Source organism: Dermacentor andersoni, chromosome 3 (genome assembly GCF_023375885.2).
Source record: "Dermacentor andersoni chromosome 3, qqDerAnde1_hic_scaffold, whole genome shotgun sequence".
NCBI lineage: Eukaryota > Metazoa > Arthropoda > Arachnida > Ixodida > Ixodidae > Dermacentor > Dermacentor andersoni.
Window position 1 is genome coordinate 86,578,655 of NC_092816.1, and position 25,793 is coordinate 86,604,447.

Genomic DNA, 25,793 nt, shown 5'->3' on the forward strand with positions numbered 1-25,793 from the left:
CCTGGTTTTGAGACAGAGGTAGACCAATGCCAAAACGGCTTCCTTTCACTGCCTTAGCCTGCCGCACACCACCACAACTTTCTGATCAGACATATGTTTATTTAAGCTACTCTTTCCTTCCCCTAATTCAATAATGCCAATTTTAAGAGCTGCGTATCAAACTGGCTTCAGAAGACTGCAGATTTTTTAGCTACTTCTAGTAGCTTATTCAGTGGTTAATTTTCTAGTTGGGTATGACATGCTTCGGGCTTAAAAAATGAACTGTGTAAAAAATTCTTGGAGTAATTTTAGGACAGGCAACTCTAAATGAGTGATCACTGCTTTTGTCGCAAAATGTGGCAATGAGCTACGCAAATGCTCTCACGACTGCATGTTCAGGTTGTATGAGTATATAAGAAACAAAATTGGAGTTGTGAAGTTCAAAGCCCTATATTTACAGCCTCTCTTTATACTGTTGACATTAGAGAGCTTTAGAATAGTGGACGCAAGCAGCATGCGTAAACGAGAACCCTGTTTGGGTATTTCTCGGACCCATGTGGTTTGCATAAACAAGCAGCACACGAGTAGCTTGCATCCTCTTGTCCAATACTATTATTTTCATTATAAAGCAACCAATATCGGAGTAAGTCTGATTAACCTGCATCAATATGCTAAAGATTTTTAAGCACTTACGTGTGTCGGTTGAGTGTTTAAAGCACTTCACCACACTCTTGGCCACTAGACTTGTGCTTTCCAGTATTACTTGCTAATCAACTCTTGAGGTGTTTACATGGTTTTTCTTTGCTGTAAGATTAGTTTGACAGTCCTAATAAAATTGTTAAAGTGAATGTCTGGGCCGTTGTATTGGCCATGTCATTCTAAAACGGTTAGGTCTGACACTGTCAAAACATTTGGCAACTTTAATAAGCTTCACCTCATTACACATATGTATTGCCGTGAGACCATTCCGCATGTGCAAATAAAAATACCGGCAAATGGAGAGTTCAAGAGCACCTAAGATTATAGTAAAGCGGGCGGGACAGTAACTTCAGGGTAAGGGGGACATCAAAGCTGTAACTAGGGCTGCCATACATTCCGTCACTGAACTACACGGGTTGCTTCATCGCATTACACAAAAGTGTTGCGGCGAAATTATTGCAGACGCACATATACGCATTCATTCGTCCCAACTTCACATAGAACCTTGTGTCCCATTGCTAAACCTAAGAGAACGAAAAACGGGCAGAGATGCAGCTGAACTTAACGGCACAGTCTTACACTGCACCTCACTGTGTTTATCGCCGCTTTAGTACGAATAATATTAGTCTACTCTGCATTTTTGTTCGTGGAATTCTGGCAGACCATGTGATGTCACTAAAGCTCCGTTAAGTTCCCAGCACTACGCGATGATTGTCGTAAAGCCCACAATAAAAGTAGATCACATGAAGTCACGGATGACGCGCTAGCGCTGAAAGCGATTGAAAACATGCGCTGCCCCATTTCAAGGACGCATGAACAGTTGTGAGCAAGCACAACCTTAAGCATTATATTACTTACGTAACGTAAGTCGTGGCGAAGAACACGTGCAATACCTCCGCCTTCGACGCCCGTCAAGTAAAGGTGCATGTGCGATGTGGTGACGCTGGCGCACAGCGCCGGTTCGCAAATTGCATTGCCGTGGCGCTACGCCACTTCAATATTTCGATCGTCAGCACCACTGAATTCTTCAGAAATACGGGTCTCACACCACGAGAGTTCACCGAGACCAAAAACCGAAATGCCACACCACTACTACTCCACGACTTTTCGCCAACAAATACTGAACGCACTGCGGAGACATCATACGGCCAGCTGTCGGCGTGGGCCGAACATTCAACGTGCCACATGGCGCCACCACACAATAAAGAACCAACTTTGGCGCCACGGCATGACTTGGCGCCATCATCGCGCCTTCTCAAAAGTCCCTAAAAGATCCTGCCCCTAGGCACCTAGGATGAGGTCACGTGAGGGATTTTTGCACGACATTTAGACGCACGCCTCGATGTGCTCCTCGCCCGTCGCTCCGTATAGAGCGGAGATAACCGCGGCGTCTACTCCAGAGGTGGCCGCGCGAATCGCGGCCGCCAAAGCAGGCGCCTTTGACGAGCGCCTTGGGGACACGCTCCCGGCGCTCGTGTGTCTTGAAAGCGATCTGCGATGCTTGCAAAGTGCGCGTAGTGCCGGTACGCTCGTATGCGCAGGCTTTCGACGTTGCGATCGCGTTGAAGTGATAGATGCATGGAGGTTAATTCGCTCGCGGCTGCTACTACGATTCCTAACTTTCACAGACGTTTTCACAGACAGTTTCCGCTGTCATCGAGCCAAATGCGTTCATATTTACCTGTGCACGCGTGACACCGGGCTGGTTAATTTACTTAAAACAGCTTGACGGGCTAGTTGGTTTGTGTAAGCGCGACTGAACGTAGAAAGGAGCAGACGCACTGTTTCTATGTGTCTGTTTTCTTCTACGTCCTCGTTGAGTCACGCTTACATATTCTATCATTGTTAATTTAGTTAGTAAGTGAATGTTTACGAGTTTATACGGCCGATAAAACGACTGTCCTTATTTCGTACAAATATCTACTAATTTGCAATCTCAATCGGTGCTTCGCCTTCTGAGCAGAAGTGCAATTTTTTTTGTTAATTCGTCGATTATGCATTTCCATTTTTTGTTCAAGCAATCCCTGCCTCTTTGTGTAGATCGGCTCATGGATTAGAATTGTGCTATGTGCCACAAGCAATTTAAAAACATTTTTTTTGAAAATATTCGCTGAAGCGCCCAGTATTGCGAATTAGTGTAACATTAAATGAAAGAGCCTGGAAATGCGTCTAAAACTTATCTTTATATTAACGTCAGCAGACATAGAGCTTTCCTTTAATCCCAAATGTTGAGGCATTGGTGGCTCAAAAAATCACGTGAACTTTATATTTATTTGTAGCAAGTATATAAAATCTCAAGGTGATGCAGGGGCAAAAGGCAATGAGTGCCTCACAGAGGTTCCTGTTTCCGCCCAGTAGCAGCAGTGCAGTGAACATAAAAATTGACATTTGCTACAAACAATTTGAACAGCTAAAGAACGAATTGTACTTGGTGTTTAATAACGTTGTAACACTTACACTTCTGATCGCGATCCCAATTGGATTTCTTGGTCACAATCAACAATGGTCACTGCTACATGGGCCAACCATACAGATCGAGTTAAAATCGTCTGCTGATTGTCGGAAACTCTCAGAACTGCACAATGCTTTGGCTACAAATTCACACGCATTTGCAAAATATAGTTAAATTTGGACAATATTTCAAATTTAGAACTTACTTTTGATGACGAAATAGGTTTCTTAAACACTTTTTTTATGAAATTGCGTTGACGTTTTCTTTTAGCGTTTTCAGAATACTGCGCAGAGAGCACAGACATCATGCTGCGATAGCCATCAAGAAGCCTGATCGCGATTCACGGATCGCGATTATACAGATCCGTATCCCGCAAGATTGCGATCGCAAATGACCATCTAGCAACACTCAATCCGGATCAAAGTCAATGCTCATCGCCCCCGATCGTGATCTGAAGCGTATCTGTTACATCGGTGCAAGTTTACAGCATAGCTGTGTAGCTAATTTAGGTAATAGTATTATCCAGGTTACACACATCGAAGTGCGATCTACATAAATGAATTCACCGACGAATAACACACTTCCTAATGCAATATTTAAGTGCTGCTCTATACGTGTTTTCATTTCGCGATATATTGGCTGAGCCGGACAATCTGCCTCGCGTGGCAAATGGCAGACGCAGCGAAGAGTGGCGCGACTGCCTCACTAATCGGGTAATCGCGAGAGGCAGCGCGTGGGTGACGCGTAGGCGCGATGCACAGCAGCCGGCGCAGAAATGCCTCCTCTCATGCAGCGCTTTGTTTCCATAGGCCCTATAATGTAAAACTATTCCAACATGTTTTTATTCCAATCTCCTCACGTCAAATTTGCGTAACCACCGACGCAAGCACCGGGCGGTCACCTGCAGGGTTGTCTGAACAGACCAATCAAACGCTTTCCTCGTTCATAGGAGGTCACTTTTGTTTGCTTAAAAAACGAATAACATTTCCTGCACTGAGCAGCTTGTCGTATCTAATTGGCTGACAAGAGGCAAGAAGAACGCTCAAGTCGAGAGGCATTCGATGGGGCAGAGCCAGTGCACTGAAAATCGATAACCGGACGAAGAGGGTGGTGCCGGCGTCTGCGATTGGTCCGCTTTCCTTACTTAGATTGCGGTAGCTGGTCGAAAATCACGGCGGCATGCAACGGAAGCTTAAGAATGACGCTAAAACGGATTCTCAGCAAAGAAGAGTTGGCAGAATGAGGTCTTAAACGTGCCGAAAGTGATCGAAAACGTTACACGGCCATGCAAGTTTTATTGCAAGCAAATAAACCCATGCTCTACGGCCGGTGCGAGTAGCCAGCGCGTGAGCGATCGGCGGCAGCCATCTTTTATTCCTTTCGGAACGGGGCAGCCCGCGTCTATTCAGAAGAAAATTCAGTTTTGTTTTGCATATTAATGCATCTTTAATGCGTACACGTCACTTTGACGCGGTGATTTTTGGCGGTTTTGTGACGTCTCGTGACAGGCAGGGGAAGTGGGTGCAGCCCGAAAACTTTTGACGAATAGCCGGGGGCTAATGACACAAAGGCGTCGAATCAGAAATAACTGTTTTTTTTCCGGTCAAATCATGGATAATCGGTGTGTACACATCATATCAGATGGGGAGGTATCGCGGTTTTCGTGACGTCGCGTGACAGACAGGTAAAGTGGGGGCAGTCCAAAAAAGTTTTTGACCAACGCGGAGGGCTGATAGCAGAAGTGGAATAGAAATGTTTGGAATAGTTTTACGTTATAGCACTCCATGTGTGGCATCGGTCGACGCGCTCGCCACATGCCATCGGTGAACAGACGACGGCGTGCTACTCTGGCGCCATCTCGTACCGGTCGCCGCCGCAGAACCAATCTTGCGTGGCACGATGCTTTCCTCCTCACCCTTTCTCCATACTTTTCTCCGCCGATTTCCGCCTCATGCTTTCGCTGTAGCCTCCTCTTCCGTTTTCCTCCTCGCCTTGTCTTCGATATTGCCGTCTTTCAACACCCGTTGCGCTCCGCGTTTGCTCTTTCGTCTTTCACTCTGCTCGTTCACTCGGTTACGCAGAGGGTGGCCTAGGGACGCCGATGGACGCCGAGGTACGCCAACGCTGAACGTAAGGGGCGCCGAACAGCTGCGCCCTAAAAAAGAGAGCAGATTTTTGCGACATCGTAGGATTACAGCCAGATCTCCAGTGAAGCTGTTTACTTCGAAACGTAGCAATAAAAGTTATAGTTTACTGTATTTATGTCGCATACGTTTAAAAAATTCGAGGATGCTTAAGTACAGTTCTTATGAGTTGTGAATGTGCTAATCTCCAATTGAACGCCGCTAAGCGTTCCTTCGAGTTACGACCTCCTCGCGGGCAAGCGAGCGCGTTGAGACGCTTGGCAAGTTGTTTAGCCCAGTGGTTAAGACATTCTGCTTCTGAGCGTGGGGTCGTAGGTTCGAAACTCAATATCGCCCTTGTTTTACAAGAAAGCCGGGGAGAGTGAACCTCTACCCACCAGTGCATTTGTCGTGTCCGTGGGCAAAAACAACCAATCAGCAGGAGGTGCGCGCCCCTTGCATTACATGCCTCTTGGCCGGCAGTGCGGGGAACAAAAAAAAAAAAAAGAAAAAAAAAGAAACCAACTGAAAGCTCGCCTTCGCGCAGAGCGTTCGGCGCAAGTGTTTCCGTGTAAATATTACACTTGCGTAAGCCGTAGTTACCTGGAAGCAGCAAGTGTAGCAAACGAAGTAGGGAGTGAGGTACCTACACTTCGTAGGTAAAAGAAAAAAACCCACATAGCAACTGATTTGATTTGTGTTTGGATAGCGCTATAGAAAGATCATGCATAGTTAGGGCCCCCGAAGAGCAGCGTGAACTGGACGAGCGGCGACTGGAACAGCAACGTATATGCACAAAGGCGTCGTGCTCAGGCTAGGTAGGGCGAGCGGTTCCTGCCCAAAGCAAACCACGCACTGCTAGGACACCAGGGGAGAAGGCATCGCCGCGACGCCACGTCACCGTCGCTCTTGCCATCGGAAGCCTGTGTTATCTGCGCGTTCCTTGCTCGCGCAAGCTCTCGCCCGTGTTGCAAGTGCACCTCGGTAAGACCAAATCATAACGCGCAAGCATCTCAATCAGCTCGCTTGCCTACGAGGAGTTGGTAACTCGATAGACTGCTCAGCGGCGTCCAAGAGGCCATTAGTGCTTTCGAATTTACAATTCTAAGAAGTGCTCAAGTGTCATCGGGTTTTTTTAAAGCTGCATTTCATGAACACGCACTTGCCATCGCACATAAACTTGGCATATTTCCCTCATACGTTCAGAAAATTTAACCTCAGTTGTAGTTTTAATTATGCCAGCGCAGCCGTCAAAGTTTTACACCGACAGTTAAACCGACTTATAACGCTATGGACCACTTGTATACACATTCTAGAGGAAAAGGCGCATTTAACCCACCCATTTTCAGCATTGCCTACATATTATATCCATACCACACCCCTAATTATCCCCAGATATAAACAATATGCCTTGTTTAGCTCATCGACGAAACTGGAGAAACAAACTAAGAGTCTCGTACGATCCACGAAACCACATGAAAAAACGAGGGTTTAGTAATTATCTGTAACACTTGCATTTAAAACAAGAAAGTGAACGCTTCGGAACGCACTGCGCTTTCGTTTCTCCCTGTTTTCACAGAAGTTCAAGTCCTCATCTAGTCCTGTTATTTTATGTGTGTGGAAAACATTTCGATTAGTGGCAGTATGAAACCCTGGAACGCTTCAATCCGCAAATTTCTATAAAGGCTGTATGTAATGAACCTGCGCAAAATAAAGATTTATCGCTCGTCACTGAGGGCATTGCTTCGTACTTCGAATAAACTTAGTATAAGCGCCGTTCCCCATCTGTCTTACCGAGCATACCTTGGAAAAATAACTTTATGCTGTGTTTAACAGATAAAAATAGGGAGAAACCGAGTATGCGGTAATTACTTACGGAGCATATAAGCAACCTACACAGTGCAAACTTTCGGTACACGTCACCAAAAGGTGCACCACATTTCTTGAAAATATGGAATATCTGCTGTTTCTGCTACTGGCGGAAAACAGGTAAAAGTGAAACCCTTATATAAGAACAACCTAAAAGTTAAATCGACAATTTCAGAAGTAACAGATGCCTGTTGAAAAAAAATTAAAGTCAGTGTTCTATTGGTATTGAAATGGCCCTCCACGCACGAACAAGGCCATTTTCACGAGAATATCTAAGATCACTCGTGATTACAAAGTGAAATTCGGCAGTTATACCTGCATGGGGTTTGATTAGGTTTTTGGTTGTGACAAAACACTGATATTGCAACGGTATTTAGGCTACCTGTGGACGGAGATTAAATAATTCCAGCATTTGATAGTCCAGCTATTTCATACCTTAAGGCACACAAGTCGTTGGGCGCGGCTGATTATAGTACAATATCCGGACCTCCCCTGGCGCCCGGCGGGTAAATATAGGAACCAGATTATGTTTTCAAATACGTGTATAGTGCTCTCAAAAAGCTGGACATGATGCAAATAACGTAATCTCACATTTCACATGGCGGGTACTGCCCAGCGCGTGGCCTTTTATGCAACGCGAGCGTGTAGGGCGAATACCATGCGTCTTCCGCTACAGCATGTCCCTAGGAGGCACAAAAGAAAATATTCGCTGCCTAAGCAGGGGATGCGCAGTAAAGAAAATTATTACTTACGTGGCCACTATAATACGAAAGAAAATTTAGCTTCAGGTGCAGTTTTGAACAAGTATACACTTGCAGCAAACACATAAAATTTGGAAATAGAAAATTTAGCTCAAGCGTGCAGTCGAAAATGCCCGCTTTCGAAAGTAGGGGGGCAAACAGAATACTGTGCCCCTCACTTTTGACAGAGATAAGGGGGAGGGCAAGTGCCCCCCCCCCCCCCCCCCCCGCATCTGCCCCTACCTACCGGCCAATATGTCTATGCGATGCAACGTATTTAGATTTGTGCGATGGCGCACTGCGCGAGCTCGAGAAGGAGAAGAAGAGCAGTGCGACCTGGTCCTGGCCCTGGTCCTGGTCCAAGGCCTGTTCCTGCCTGACTGTTCTTGCCTCGTAGGGTTTTGGCCAAGAATTGAGTAGCTGTTATTTTTTTTTTCTTCTATCGCTTGTCAACAGTTCAGCTAGTCTCATTATTATTTAGCTAATCAGACCACGCAGATGTCCTTTTCTTCACCAGGGCCAGGGGCATTCCCCTGGTCCGCTTCTCTTCCTCCGCAGGAGTTACCTGTGGATCTGTTTCTACGAAACGGCATCACATCAGTTCCTGTGGCTCTCGTTCCAACCAATAACGGAGTCATACGGATGAAGAATCCGAAGGCGATTCAGGCGGAATTACGATCGGTGACGGCCCATTTCCAGAACATCACTGAGGTCCGCCAGTTTGGAAGAGGTGGAGTCCTCTGCTTTTCGGCAGACCAGTCCTGTGTACAAGACCTGTTAAACTGTTCGCTGTTTGCCGCCAATCCGGTGAGCGCATTTATTCCTCCCCACTTGGCATGTGTGAAAGGGCTTGTCCGCGGCGTCGACGTAAACATGACACCGACAGAGGTATTAGAGATGCTTTCACCCGCGGGTGTAATTTCAGTTTATCGGTGTGGACGCGTGGTCGAGAAAAGCAGGATCCCTACTGAGTCGATCATAGCCACATTTGCAGGGACAAATCGACCCTCAGAGATAAAGGCATGGCCTCTAATCTACAGAGTGGAACCTCTGTCCCCTCGTCCCCTCCAATGTGTGAAATGCTGGCGCTACGGACACACGGTAAAAGGATGTAGATCTGCTTCCAGGTGCCGAATTTGTGGACAAGAGCACAATGCTAGCGAGTGTAAGAGCAAGGAAGAAAGGTGCTGCCTCTGCAATGACGCGCACTCTGCTGATTATTCGAATTGCTCAGCCAAGGCACGGGAAATTGAAATTCTGGAAATTGTTGAACGAAGACGTTGTTCACGTAGAGAAGCCGTAGCAGAAATTCATTCTAGGACACAGGGTTACGCCGGCGTCACAGCCCGCCAGGTGACAGCAACGGATACGTCTCTTTCACATTCTATTGCTAATGCCATTGAAAGGGCAATGGAAAAATCTATGGAGCGCCTAGCTGGAAACCTTTGCGAGTCCCTGACACAAATTCTAACTAGCCAGATGGCGCACATATTTGGAACAACAGCAGTTGGTATAACTTCTCGAACTACTGAGTGTCAACGTACTTCAAACGAGGAGGTAACCGCCAATTTCACGTCGCAAGATGCCCAAATTGTAATCCCACCTGTCGCTGTTAACGAGACCCAATGCACAGGCTCCGACGATAACACAGAGGGCGCAGAGGAAATGGACATGGATCCTCGATCATTAAAACGATGTAGGTCTCCTTTGTCTAAAAAAGCTACGACTCTAACTCAGGCAAAGACAAAAAAGTATCAGAAAGACAGCCTTACAAAGGAAGATTTATTAAAGGAAAACATTTTAGGTAAGGCAGTTACTGAGTCCATACTAACGCAACCATAGGTCTCCTCAAGATTCTTCATTGGAATTGCCGATCAATTTACTCCGCAGCAACAGATTTATTGTATCTATCATCGAAATTTTCCCCGGATATTATTGCTTTGCAAGAAACATGGCTTGCAGCTCATCAATGTTTTCAATTGGCTAACTATCGCTCTTTCCGACTGGACCGTCCATCGAAGGGCGGAGGTTTAGCTTTCTTCATCAATAACAGAATTAGCCTTAAAGCAAAGATATCATATAAACATATGTCCCCCGAAAACGAAATTTTCGCATTAGATATAACTATACCAGGGTGTCTACCTTTCTCTTTAGTAAACGTATACTTTCCGGCGGGTGTACAGAACACTCGATGTTTGAATTCAGCAGTGACTTCATGGTGTAAGGAAAAAATTCTGGTTGGAGATTTCAACTCCCATCACACGTGCTGGGGTTTTCGAACTGACCAATGTGGCAAACGCTTGTGGGATTGGATAATAGATAATAATCTGACTTGCCTGAACTCTAGAATTCCTACATACATTTGTAAACAGTCCCGCTCCGCATTGGATTTAAGTTTTGTAAGTTCGTCCTTCACTAACTCATCCTGGACAGCCTTGGACTGTGCAACCAACAGTGACCACTTTCCAATAATGGTTGAAATTGCTTGCCCGATTATGCCAACGTGCTCCCAGGTACGCGTATTTGTAGATTATAAAAAATTTAAATCCGATCTTAAGGTACATTTGGCTTCTCATTCCGAAGAGCAGGAAGACACCAAAGCTATGAAACTTTGTGCGGTAATTAAAAGAACATACAAAAAGGCTGAATTCAGTGTTACATCTGCAAAGCAAACATCTTATAACCCTTGGTGGAATGCAGACTGCACGCGAGACCACCGACGCCGACAGGCAGCTTGGAAGCAGCTCCTCTACAACCAGTGCCCCAAAAATTGGTCTGATTACAAGTTTTATGCTGCTGTCTTTAAACGTACAGTTGCTAAAGCTAAAGAGGATTATGATAGGAAACACTATGATTTCCTTTCTAAATCTAAAAACAAAAAACCGCTGTTTAGGTATATGAGATCTCGGAAAATTCTGCCATCGCCAGCTAATATTGATTATGTCAATCTGTCTCCCGATGAAATGAGAAAATCTCTCGAACTCCTTGCTAAAGGCTTGGAGAGTAGATTCACGTCATCGATGTCGTATAATTTGCAAAAATTAGCCCCATCCTTAGTGTATACTGAAGTTTCATTGCCAGAATTATCTCAAGTGATTCGAACCTTACCATTGTCAGCCCCTGGTCCTGATGGAATTACCGTTCACATGATAAAAATTTTATTTGATCTATCTCCTGGAGACCTTCTAAACGTTATAAACTATTCCTTACAGAAAGCCTGGATACCTTACGATTGGAAAGTAGCTAAAGTAATCCCGATACCCAAAAAACAAGGACAAGGTTATAACATAGAAAACATTAGACCTATTTCTCTTACTTCTAATATGGTCAAACTCATAGAGAGGGTATTACACTGCCGCATTACTATCTGGATGACGGATAATTTAATATTAAGTCCAAATCAAATAGGCTTTAGAGCTAATTGCTCAATATGGTGTGCCCATGCTGATTTAGAGAGCCGCATCCAACTTGCCCGGAAAAGGAGAGAATATTCTGCTTTGATGAAATTAGATATAGCTAAAGCTTATGACAGCGTCGAACATTCAATTCTGCTAGATATTCTGCAGCGTCGTAATTTTCCCTATTATATAACCGCATGGGTGGCAGAATTTTTGCGATCAAGAGAATTTTATTGCTTTAAGGACGGATGTTCTTCGTCTAAATTCAGACAAACTCGCGGAGTTCCCCAAGGATCTGTCCTATCCCCAATATTGTTTAATATATTAATGAGCTCTATCCCCACTTGTCAGGACGTGCACGTTTACGTGTATGCAGATGACATTGCATTCTTTGCTGCCGACACTGACATTAACACATTATACCAAAAATTAGAAAGCTACATGAGCATGCTAGAAGTATGGCTTCAGACAATTTGTATGTCATTAAATGTAAGCAAAAGTGCCATTTTAGTGTTCTCGGTCATGGATCCGGTTTCAATTTCTATTACTTATAAACACGAACCCATTCCACAGGTTGAGTCTCTAAAATATTTGGGAATCACATATAATGGAAAACTCAACTGGAGTCCCCACATAGAGAGTGTAGCGGGTAAGGCACAACGTGCTTTAGGTATTCTACGCAGAATGAGCAACCGAAAATATGGACTGCGTAGGGATTCACTGTTGATGATTTATAAAATGTATATGCGTCCCATATTGGAATTTGGGTGTGTCTTGTTCTCAGGCGGCCCTGCTTATAAAATAAAGCCTCTGGTTCTTTTGGAGCGTGAGGCTCTACGCCTATGTCTGGGACTCCCCAGGTTTGTGGCTATAAATGTTATCTACCAAGAAGCGCGCCTTCCAACATTGCCCTGCAGATTTCGCATCTTAACAGTTCAAGCCTTTCTGAAATTTTACAGCTTGCAGCTTAGACGATCTGAATACGCATTCATTGATGATCCAAATTCCTTCTTCCTTGCTCATTGGCCTCGATTTCACACTCCACAGATCATATTTGTTCAAAAAGAATTAGATAGCCTGAATGTGAACATTCGAGAGGTAATTCCGTCAACCGAATCACATCAGAATATTAAGATAGATTTTGATGACATATTCCCCCCCAACTCTAAGTATCAATCTGCCACTTTTTTAAATAACCTGTTGCAAGATTACCTAGCGCACGTGCAAACAAATAACATAATAGCTACAGACGCTTCAGTGAGCAACGAAAAGGCGGGCGTAGGCATCTTCTCGCTTCCGCTTGGCTGGTCATTCTCCTTGAGACTGCCAGATTTCACACCTGTTTTTGAAGCCGAGCTTTTAGCAATTCTTTTAGCGCTTCGGAAACTCCCGTCGAACTCAATAAGTGCAATTATTATAACAGATTCCCTTTCGGTCTGTACTTCGCTTACGGCTTCACCCAATTCGCCACCAATAAAGACGTTTCTAACATTAGTTCCTCCACAGTTGACTTCTCTAAAACTATTATGGGTACCTGGACATTGTGGCTTACATTCAAATGAAATGGCAGACGCATTAGCGCGAGCATCCCTGAGTGGACCTATAATGCCTGTTCTTCCTTTGGTGGCTCACATAACAGCAATCAGATATAGAAAATATTCAATTCATAGAGATGTCAGTGAATCAATAACGACATGGACAGAATATCAGCACCTCAGATTTCCGTGGAAGATCCAGTGGTGTCCATCAAGACAATCAGAAGTAGCGATCACGAGATTACGCTGCCGTGTCCCTCCATTAAACCTATATTTACACAGGACTGGTCTGACGCTATCGCCTCTGTGCCCATACTGCCAAGAAACAGAATCACTAGATCATTATTTTTTGGTTTGTCGACGATACAAATTGTTAAGAAAAAGACACCTAGAACTTCCATTCGCAAAATTAGGGTTAATATTATCACCTGAAATCATACTATCTTTCGGTGCGTCAGTTATAGGGGTCAGCCACAGGGACGTATTTGATGCCGTTTGCAGTTACATTCATTCAACAAAACGTATAACTCTTTAACTTTTGTCTTGTATTTTGTTTGTTCTTGTACGTTTTTTTTTTTTTTTTTATCTCTCTTTCGTTATATTTTTTCTCATCGAATAAGTAGCACTTCAAAAGATTAGGTGAACGTTTCAGCACGCAATTCTTGGCCAATCCCCCAGCGTGGGTATGAGCCATAACATGAGGCCATCATCATCATCATCATCGTCTGCCACGCACTAGCGGCTCAAGCTGAATTCCGGGGCGCTGACCGAGAACCGTCGGGGCTGCACTCCAGGAGAAACCCGGTTTGGCCCCGCCACCATGGGTAAGCGGCGTGACGTAGGAATGCGACCTGAGCTGTTCGTTAGCCGAAATTTGCGCATAAGATGCCGTCATGCGGATGTAGTGTTCGGCTCAAAAACAGCCATAATGCCGTTCATGTATACCTATGAACATCACCCGCTGTGTCCATCGACAGTGGCGAGTAACGTAAGTCCGCCGAAGCGGAATTTACGCTGGATGCACACGACTCGACGGATCGCTCAATCAGTACGCAGACGAGTGTGACCTGGCTGAGGTGCGACGAATGGTGTGAGAAAGCACCTAGCCAGTGCCTTCTTTGTGGGAGACGCTAATTCGGCGGCCCTGAGCCGCATCGTGCTCGTCCGCAGACCGAAGCGGCGATCCGGCCTTTCTTATGAATCCTGCCGATATGTAGAAGATGCTGTCACGGAAGAAGAGCCACGTGATTTCGGTCCGCCTTGAAGGGATGCTAAACAGACATATCAAGTGAAGCTGCATTGGCATATTGCGATTCTGCAGTATCCCAGCGACCACTGTCACACTGAGGGGAGGTTTGGAAAATAGAAAAGGCACGAAAATGAAATACGAGTCCTAATGCCTCTGTTGCGGCGTTTGGGCCAGTATTACACCAAGCCCATAGACGAATACGTCAGGTAGTAGGAACGAAGGAAAAAGCGCTTATTTGAGAATAGCTACACGGAGTAACGGAAGCCCACTTAATGCAGGAGCATCTGAAACGTCTGTGTTCACATGTGGACACGTCGGTTGCACTGCACGAAAGGTCTCCGCTTTTAATACCATCGTCTTTTCTAGGTGACTCTACTAGAGAATCTGATGACTGTGTCACGTCAGTCACAATCTTCGAGTCAGTCGTAATACCCGCCCATGATGTAGGATCATTCAGCAGCACTCACACCACCGATGCACTCCTACCTCCGATGAACTCACACCTCAGATGGTATGAAATAGGTGACCGTATAGCAACCGGGGAATCCAAGGTCGAAGCCGTTCCCACGGCAATATTTGACATCGGCCCTTTTCGTCTTCAGTTCAGGCTGCCAGCTAGTGGTAAGGGGCAGCTTTTGTGGACCCCACAGCAGTCGGTCTCAACACTGTGCTTCGGTAGGCCCCGATGGATGGATGGGGTTGCCTCGTGGCAGACCTCTAATTAATGCCCTTGGCCGTGTTGAGACGTAACACCGCCTTTAATTTCCCGCGCCAGTTCGTCCTGGAGTCATGGGCAATGACAAAATCTGCTCGGCTCTTGTTAAGCTTTCATTGGTAAAGGTGGACTGCATTATATTCGAAGCCAAATAATTAGTGAATTTTAGGCTGTAATACCAAGGAAGTCTTAAAATTCCGCGACGTAACACTGACGCGACTGCAATAGGCTTTCAGCACGCGTAATGTAACAAAGAAAGTTCGCCCTAATTTTTTTTTCTAGAATTTAAACGCTTACCGGGACATTCATGAAAATAGTTTCGCAAATGCTCAGTCATGCCAGAATGATGTTTAATGGTTACCCGTGGCAGTGAATATGATAAACTGACGTCATATCCTAGGCACCATACTGGAGAACCATCATGCTGAAAAGCTGCGTGCGCGATGTCGCGTGCAAACTCATAACGTGAAAGGATGCTTGGTAAAATTGAAAACACGCGATAACGGATGGCGGGGCGCAAAAGAAAAAAAAAAAAAAAAAAACCTTCCCGACTTTTCACACCATATCGCTGGGGCAGATGGGTTCCGTCAATGCGTATTGGGGTCTAGTTATATGTTTACTGGTAAATGACGACATTGCTTTCCACAGTAGCCAGAGACACAAAGCAGCAAGCTTGAACATATTATCTTTCATAGCCTAAGTACAAAAAATTCTTCTGGTATCGCGGTTCATCTATTAGTGTGGAGATGTCGGCAAAAAAAGAAATAAAAAAACGTTTGTCATTCATTTTCGCCGTCAATTGATTTACGCCACATGACGTAAACATAGTTTTTAAAGAATACGTTTGTGTCGAAATTTTAGCATACTATCACCCTTTGATGTTCCTCATTATTGAAAGGTGTGGCTGCCTGAGCTTCTGGCGAGACACAGCCTAGGGCCTCATTGAATGTATTAGCAGATGCTTGACAGTACCAGGCTCAAAGCGTTTGCGCAATGGTTCCGTATAGCACCATCTTCCTGCTGCTATGAGTGAAAAGGCTGAAAAGTATGCATGTATGAGCTTATAAGCTTGCGGTATAGCTACACGCCAGGCTCACCACTCCATAGATTCCAAACGCTAGCTCATGTTTCGCACATCGTTCAGAATAGTAAATAAAAACTATCAAATGTACTAAACCACAGTACCATGTGCCCTTCTAACCTAAGTACGTGTCTTAGTACCTAAGTCAGAAGTACTGAGTGCACTTCTGACTTGGCTGCATGACTGACGTTAGCACCGCTCAAGACGAACAAAGTTGCGGTATTTCGGCACAACATACTCTGGTTGAAAACTTAAGTATTTAGAAATTTCAACCACATAACTGCAATGTGCTTGCCCCTTCGTGCCTTTATCCGCACTCCGAAACGTAGTTCCCGAGGGACGCCGACGACGAGAAAGTTCGTCTCCGCCATGACGTCATAGAAATGAGGAACTGTAATTGGCGTTCGCATCCACACGATGCCTCCTGGAGAACGGCGTATTTGTCACAGCACTCTTCGATCGTATCTTACAGCTGATAGCAGAAGCAAAAGACTTGCCACCGCATTGTTAGTTGGCCACTGAATATGGACAGTATGTTGAGGCACCCCTTACCTCCCCCTCTCAATCCTCCTTAAAAAATATGCAGGAAACTTCGATGGTGATTGTCCACGTAAGCGAACAGCCCCTCAACTCGGCCATGCGAGTGCTTACGCACGACAGTCTAAACCGCCCTCCACTTTTTCCTTCCGCCTCTCTTCGCAACTCGGTAGCCCGAGGGCACGCTCCCTTTCCCTTGGCGCGATTCCTCGCCTTGACTTCCCCGATGTCAACCTCCGTCGCTCCACCGAACTACCATGAAAACGGTTGAGAGAGCCAAAGAAAACTATTCACTTTATGAAAGAAATCAGCGATGATTAAGCCTTAAATTCTAAAGAAATGCGCCGCATTACAACGCACCTCCGGGGTCTCGGATCCATAACATCGCAAAGTGTTTGTTGTTCAAAATTTCTCTCGACACACGTCTTAACTATTCGAAGAGCGAAGTGCCTCTGACAGTGGTCAGGAGCCGACCACCTTCGGTTGCACTACGGACGGACATCAGCGTTAACGTTGAAATCATTTTTTTTTTGTTGTCTAAGTGTGCCTACAACATTCTTTCCAACTTATTCAACAACGGATCCCCAGAAGAACTAGGTGCTTCACCCCCCCCTCCCCCCATATAGAGCGTACCGCAGCTAAATTAGGCAAGAGTTAAAAAATATGCAAATGCCACGTAGCTGGACAGAACAAAGATAATGTTGTTGGCCGTCGCTTGGAGATACTCAATTTTTTTATTCCGCCTAATTAGATAAATAGTCTAAATTAACTTCACAACTATTATAATTAGAGGACTAGCGTCAATAAAAAAACTGTAGAGCGACATGAAAAACTCCCGATATAGCTTTAAGTTGCTGAATACGTGCTACATAAAAGTGTTTTTCCGAGCGTGAAATAAGCCCGCGAACTCACGCAAAGTGCCTCGAGCGGCATGTCGCGCGGCAATATTGCGTGCATTTGCGGACTTCTTCCACGCTCGGTAAAACCCTTTTATGTAGCACGTATTGAGGAACTGAAAGCTGTATCGGGAGTTTTTCGTGTCGCTCTACAATTTTCTCATTTACACTTTTAATCTAATTATAATATTTGAGAAGTTGAATAATTAATTAAGACTAATTACCTAATTAGGCGGACCTAAAATATACTTTAAACATCTCCAAGCGACGGCACACATTACCTTTGTTCTGTCGAGCTATAGGGCTTTTGCATATATTTAAACTCTGGCTAAGTTAGCTAGGACACCCAGTATATGTATATATGTGCACCTCTACCACGTGACTGGCTTCCCACACTACACACACATAGTTTATCCTACTTTGAGACTCTTAATGCTAGAGCATTAAATAAACAAAAAACGAAAGACTAGGCGCAATAAGAAAGTGGCACACAACCAGTTGGCTACCATGTCAGTTGGCTACCTAGTAACAAGTGCTTTCCGCCGTGGCCTGATTCTGCAGCGGAGTCTACGACGGTGGGCTCCTCCACCACTCTGACGTCGCGCTACACCGGAATGACGGGCGCAAGCTCAACGGCGGCTACAAGCTCGACCAGTAGGCATCAGGGTCCTCCTAGACGGGACCACGCACGTGAGTATACCACGTTTTTGTGGAGCCAAACAGATTCGTGTTTATGTAGTTGTGACAACCCGTGTACATTTACGTTGCCACATTGCCTTTCAACTAAGATTACAGCCCTCGGTTTCACACATCGCGTGCAACGCTGTGAAAGTGAGGGAGACCTTTTTGGCAGTGGCTGCGTTCGCACTAAAGGCCCGTTTATAGTCCGACGTTATCGGCGCGCGGGCGAGCGTCGTTCGCGGTCAGTCACGCTACGTCGGTTGCGCTGCGCCAGCCGAGATGCCATCCCCTCTATAGCTCAACGCGCGCGCCGTAGGCTGCTATCTTCGGAGCATGCGCAGAAGGTTCGCCAAGTCGCGCGCCGTCCGCAAAAGCCGTCTGCGGAGTTGTGTTGGCGCCTTCTTCTTCGCGCGCAATGCATTGTGGTGCCAGAGTTCCGCCGACTTCGACGCGCGAATGGCTCCGGAGCCATATCGGCGCCGGGCCCGTCGGGGCGCGTCGGAAGCCGCCGGTTACGTTGGCTGCGCCGGTGCGCCCGACTATAGAGCGGTCGTTTTCGCCGACGTAACGTAGCGTGCGCGCGCGCGCGCGCGCGCGGACGTTACGTCGGACTATAAACGGCCCTTAAGAAATAGTTCGGCGTTTCTGCCGTCAAATATGAGAAAATTTTCACTATTTAGATTTACTTATAGATGAAAAATAAATTCAGCTTTCATAAGCAACAAACTCTGTTAGAAGTTGTTGGAGATCATTTTGTTTTTTCTTGTTATCCTTTACGGGTTCTTAGTTTGCCGGCTGTTGTGCCACGCTCGCGAGCATTATCGTGCCGCTTGCGAGCGATAGAGATATAAACCTCAATGAAGAGCGTGCTGTGAGACATTTTGATGGCCGAACTTCCTCCGTCGTTTCCACAGCGTTGCACTTTAAGAACGATACGGGAGTACAGCAAGCGATGTCGTAAGATGCATTCTCACTCCGTATGTGGAGTCATGTGCGTGCGAAACTGCATGAAAGTAATTTAACCACACTCTTGCCGCCAGATTTCGAGATATTCGACGCTTATTCGACACAGGTGGCCGTTGTACCGTTACAGACGGCGAAGAGCAATCATGAAGCGCGTTTCAGATACCGCGAACTGAGTTCGAAATCAAGCATGCAGCTCCAACATGACCACCCGCCACACGATGTCGCCTCTTCATCTCGGTTCACGCGAAACAAAAGTAGTCTTTGCCACATCAGACATTGAAGGGATGGTTACTTGGTCAACGTATCATATGGGGGTCGCGCTTATAGCATATAACAATGACACCTAAACTAAGTATTGACATTTCCGCGTTCGTAGTACACCAGTCCGTTATATGCGCCGCCTTCAAGACCCAGTAAGTCAATGAGCTATTTGTGGGTTTCAGTCAGATGCGTCCATGCAATAACGAAAAGTATTCACGATGGAAAATTTGCTCAGTCACACAGAACGTATTCATAACGACATATGATATATAATAACAACATATCACATAAGACAAGTCCACTGGTCAAAATCTTAGCTCCTGCTTTCACCTAGTTCTCGTTTTGCTCGTCGTCTTGAATATCCATCTCCCGCCTTCCCCGCGTTTTCCCCAGAACGTATTCATAGCGTACTTGCCAGCAGTTGCTGGCCGGCATCGATTTTTCGCCTATACTTCACTAGGCGCACCCACTTTCATGACAATTAACGTGGTTTGGCCAGCATGCATGCAGTGTGCAGTGCAGAGCAGGTGTGCTCACTTTGTGGGACACGGTAGTTATTATACGTTGCATGGCGTGGCCATTTCAAGCTGCTTCCTTTGTGTCTCTGTCTTGTCCGTACCCTGGAACCCCTTTGCAGACGGTCAAGGCACAGCCGTGTCACTTGGAACAGCTGGCAGTCTTAAATTATTCCCGGAAACATTGAATGAATGTTAGTGTTTGAGGTCACAAAGCAACACCTGGGCTTCAAAGCACCAAGGGGCAGTGCAAATACACTATTTATTTCCACCCCCTAAGGTTTATCAAAGCGAGTATACGTCTAAGTAAACAAGTGTTATTGTATTTTGATGCCAATGGAATGACAGTTGACACGGATGGGAATCAGACTCTACACCTCGTACGTCAAAACATAACGTACACCGTTGCCGATGAGCAACCATGGCGGCAAGCTGGCGATAGAACACAGCGAGCATTTGTGTGTTTATTTGAATATTTAAGTTTGACTCCACTCCGCTAGTATATTCAAAGCCACAGCATAAAAAGCCAAGCTTTATGCTCACCGAAAGCGAGTAAGGAAGGTAGGACGCTATATAACATAAAGCTATTCTAATCACTTTCGACGTCATTTCCGCCATTACTCCTCCGCGATTGATCGATAATTTTGGGCCACGCCCTCAACGCGTATCATCCACACGACGTCATAAAACCGCGAGAACTCCCTCTCTCAAAATGACGAGCATGCACTGATTATGCATCACAATTCCGTACAATGTAAAGAAAAATATTCTGATAATGTTATATCTCAGCTTTGTCGATGTTATACCACCCCTTTTGGACGACGAAAATTCTCTGGTCGTCCCCACTTCGCCTGTCTCTCACGCGACGTGACAAAACTGTGAGAACTCACCACGTGAAAGAGATGTGTGTGCACTGCAGATGCGATAATATTCCGAACAAAAGTGAAAATTTTCCGTAATACTCGGAGGCTACGCGCTCCTTTTTTTTTTCCCGTGGCAGTTGACCCGCCATGGTTGCTTGTGGCTATGCTGTTGGGCTGCTAAGCACGAGGTCGCGAGATCGAATATTCGGTGCGAGATCGAATCGAGATCGAATGATTTCGGCGCACGTTAAAGAACCGCAAGTGGTCCAAATTGTTCTGGAGTCGCCCACTACGGCGTGCCTCGTAATCAGGTCGTGGTTTTGGCCTGTAAAGCCCCATAATTTAATCAGTATAACCTTGCCTAGCCCTTTCGCCAAGCCTACGACATCGTTCTGCTAACTCGTGTTTGCTGAGGATCTCTTTCAGAGTATATGTTTTTCTCCATATTGCACGCCTACTTTCGACCTAAGCAAGCGACGCGGACCCATCGTAGACGCCGGAACCACTCCGGTTATCATCCGGTTATCACCTTGAGTGCGCTAGCTCGGTCGCACCGAGACCCTCTCCTTTCCTGCACGCTCCTCTCTTGCCCGCCAACTAGATAAGAAAAACCTCTCAAGCTTGGTTATGCTACTCGCTGTGAACGCAAATATAACTGACTTAACGACATAAACTTAACTGACATAACTGACATAAACGAGGTGATTAAATGTGCTCTTTGAACAAGGTTATTGGCCACTGCCAGATGCTTGCGTCTGCGGTTACTTACATTTGACGTCAGGAGTTATAGTAGGCAGTTATATGACGTTATGGGGCCCCTGATGTCAAACTTATTTCCGCACAGCCATCCTCGAAGACCACGCCTCAGCACCGAGGCATAAGCATAAGAATCATAGGAAGCATGGCAGAGAAGGACATCATGGTAAGTGGTAGATGTTGCTGTCGCGACTTCTAATTCAAGATGAACTAAGTAACTGTGCACATTCGTATGCGTGAAATACTACAAAAAGTACTGAAAGCACAAACCTTCCATAACTATTAAGGCGAGATATATTGCAATGACTAGGATAAGGAGAGCAAACAAAAAACTGCATGCATTCAAGTGTCCACCATACTTTTTCGCCAGGTCTATCTGGCGCGTGGTAGGCAAGAAAGCGAGAGTAAATTTGATTATTATGAGTCTCCGTAGTTGAAATCTCTTGGTTTGATGTTTTATTGCTTATCACGTCTCGCCCAGCACCCGAAGGACTTGCTAAGGGATAGTGTGAATGAATATTAAGAATTTCGGATCGGAGAGTGAGCGAGTCATTCAGTGAGGTGGTAGATATAATGCAGTTTGCGTTGTGTAAACTGTGCTAGCACGTCACTTTTGTCTGCGGTGAATTCCCATGAGGGTGTGTGTTTGTGAAAGACGGTCAGTCGCCACTGAGAGAGCAGATAGAGGTCATACTAAGGCATTTAACATGTCTGCTGTCTCATGTGTCATAAGCCACTGGAATGGACGTCACAAACACCAGATACTAACGGGTTTAAAGACAGGATAACCGGCATACTTACCTAAGTTCTTTGTTTTTATGTGCTGTTACCAAAACAAAATGTTTTCTAATGTTGTATTACATGTATGAAACTGTGCTCTTGTTTACTCCTGGGCCAAGTTGTGTTCCGTTTCTATATAGCCACGTTTATAAAACCAGAAAATTGTATAACTGCTTTCCTTGATTCTAAGAGTATAACGTGGGGTTTTTGTCGCAACGAATTGTATAACGCTTTTCTTCAATCGATGTATTTGCTCTCATACTTTTGCGATTTCCATGTATACTGTCCCACACACAATGATCCCATGTAAAGGAGCTTGTGAGTTATTTGAATAAATAAATAAGTATCTGGAAGCCTGGTCAAAGCGACAGACCATTCACCATATTTAGCACATGGAAAGCAATTGAAAGGTGAAGAAGTCACCTTATAGTGACATTAGTTCTCCGGGAAGAACTGAGAGGTCGATTTTGATAAGAGCGCTCGAGCCATGATACTTATATGTAGGTGACGGATACGCAAATAATAGGCAGGGAGAGATGATGACGAAAAGTAATAGAGCAACTCGTCTGAACGCCTACCACGCTTTAGTATAACGTATTGAGTTTGTGTTACCTTCACCAACGAGACGACGCTTATCGTTAGGAGTGGACCGAGAGGCGCAGGGACCACAGAGCGAGCATGATAAATCGATTAGGACGTTATTGCAGCCACACCATGCATTCACGGCTAATTTATCGTCTTTACACCAAATTGTGAAGGATTTACTGGTTCAACCCGCCGTGGTTGCTCAGTGGCTATGGTGTTGGGCTGCTGAGCACGAGGTCGCGGGATCGAATCCCGGCCGCGGCGGCCGCATTTCGATGGGGGCGAAATGCGAAAACACCCGTTTACTTAGATTTAGGTGCACGTTAAAGAAGCCCAGGTGGTCGAAATTTCCGTAGTCCTCCACTACGACGTGCCTCATAATCAGAAAGTGGTTCTGGCACGTAAAACCCCATAATTTTAAATTTACTGGTTCAAGTACACGCTAAGTCTACATCGCTAGCGCTTCATGCGTTTTCATTTTCGAGATGCGTATTTATGGCATAAACCGATGGTATACTCGATGGAAACTGCATCTGTTTTGATGTGCCACCCATTTTTCATTTTGTTGCAGGCGATTTGTAAGTATTCCACGTCTTTAATGTTAAGAATAATAAATATTTTGGACGCTAAAACATTCACTACGTTCCGACTTTCCGATGCCCGCGTCCACAAATAAATATACGCAAAGCGCTGAGCTCGACGATCAATCGCATAAATCAAGACATAATTCAGTCTAATTCAAGTACAAGTAAAGGTTTGTGAAGGGCTTATAATGTAACGGAAAAAATAAGTGAACCTTTTAAGCAAGTTGGGTATGTTTATTGATCTCGAGGCTATTCGATTGGGGCGCACATTCAGCCAATGAAGACAGAACGGCTGTGAATGTGCCTATTTTACAAGAAACAACACCAATAGGTTATGCTGAGGTGCACATATGAATAATTTCTCGACAGAGGGCAGAAACCAGAGCTTACAATTCCAGGTGAACTTGGTCGCGAAGACTTACTGTGCTGGAAAGTGCCTAAATTTCTTCTTAAACGGTCCCAGTAGCGGTTTGGACAAATCATGCCGGCGCGTTCGGAAGAGCCACAGTAAAACATTTGTGCTACAATTCAAGTGAAGCGTCTCGTATTGAGGGAGCTACACTAAATGTTGCCCTCCTTCCTAGCCATGCTTCTTCTCAGCTCGTTCACCGAATAATCAAGGCTAAGCTCCGCCTTCACTGGCTCTACGTCATGATGTGACGTTGTGTCGTCTATTTCCGGTTGTCTACGAGCCAGCGCACGGTGACTCACCAACCTCTCCGCTTGTCGCCTGGCCTTCGATCCCTCGCGAGAGCTATCCAAGAAGCGCGTGTTGCGAGCATTTTGTAGTAGCGCCGACGGGATCCGGTATTCCGTAAACTGCAGGCGAGCGTTCGAAATTTTGAAGGATGGGCGGTGGCGTAAACTAAAACCCCTCCATACTCCTACCGCTGTCATGAAGGGGCTTTAGTGTAAGCGTGGGTTGCCTGCACGGTGCAGCTACCTGGTGACGGAGAGCGTAACCAGCCAAACCACCCAGCTGCTTTTGCTGCAGCAAAGTGCTAAACATATTAAACATTATCAAGGACAACAGCAAAGTAGAATACACTTCACTTGGTTTGTGCCATATTAGTTCTATGTGTGTCTGACTTGGGGTCTGTGCCACCAGATGGCTGCACCATGCAGTCCGCTCACGTTTGTGCCTCCGCTCGTCCCGTAAAACGTCTGGTCCGCTTGCGCTTACCCGAACAAACGTGCACGCTAAAACTCTCTATTGTGGTACTGAGCCTCCGGCGTGACGTGACTGCCGGAAACGTGTAGATGCTAGCGTCGATCGGATCTTTGGCGCAGGAAGCTCCTTTTTCTTGGATAAGGTGAAAGCCAAATAAACTTTTTTTTTTAGCTTAGCTCCAGGGTACGCGTACCGTTGGCGTTAGCCTAACGTTACGGATATCGCTGAATTCTCGCCTGGTAGGTTCACTTGCTGGCGGCAAAATTAAAGAAAGTTATCTGGCATATCGAGTGTTCAGGTGCTTTAAGACAGATTAGCATCTTGTGGGCTTCATAATCATAAACCCAATAATTTAACGATGTTCTCCTTCAATATTGATTTCTCGATATAGAGCCAATCTATGCATTCCACGACTAGGTTCTGTACACCACCGCTGGCGTGAAGCATTATGGTAATAGCAGTCCTCAGCGGGCTGAAAGTGGACTGTGGTAAGAAGCATATGTTGTGTCATACCAGGACAAACCCACTATTCCCGTCATCGTAACTACAAACACAAGTACAAGGGGAAATTTGCACCGAGAACTGTAGTGCTACGGCGACGGCAGCGCCCGCGCGTTGGACTTGGGCAAATCTGTTTATTGAAGGGAAAAGCTTTACTACGCTAGTCAACACCGTGCTTCGCGCGAGCCAGCGTATGTCGGAATTGGCTCCGTAAGCCTGTTCGGAGTCGGAATTGGCTCCGTAAGCGTTTTCGGAGTCGGAATTGGCTCCGTAGGCGCGTTCGGAGTCTGCGCAGGTGACCACTTCCACGCGCAATGCGTCATCGTTTGACGTTCGCCGCAAGCGCGTGTTTATCGCGGAGGCCGACTATACAACCGCTTGCCAGAGAATACGCGTGCGCATTCCATATGGAAGGAGAAGAGAGTATCACTACCGATACAGGGAGCTGTGTTTATGGCTGTACAGAAATCGCAAGACAATGTGCCCAACAATGATGAATAAAGAAGTTTAATAATCCTGCATAACTTATGGTATATATCATTGATAAGCAATTTGCATAACTACACAAGGCACACGTACAGCATAACCATAAGCTAACCAAAGCATATCCAAAAGCTAAACCATAAGCATAATCATAGGCTAAGTCATAAAGCACAACTATAAGCTAAACCATAAGCATCACCGAACCTTTTCGCTTCTTGATATCCAGGCTTACCCTTAGCTAGGCCCCAGCCAATTGTTTATAATTCAAGCGCCATTAACATTAGCGGCGCCATATGAGAACGTCTAGGGAGTGCCTGGAGGGAGTGTATTTAAAACCAAGCCTCCCCTTCACACGTTGTCCCATCAACTCGGCC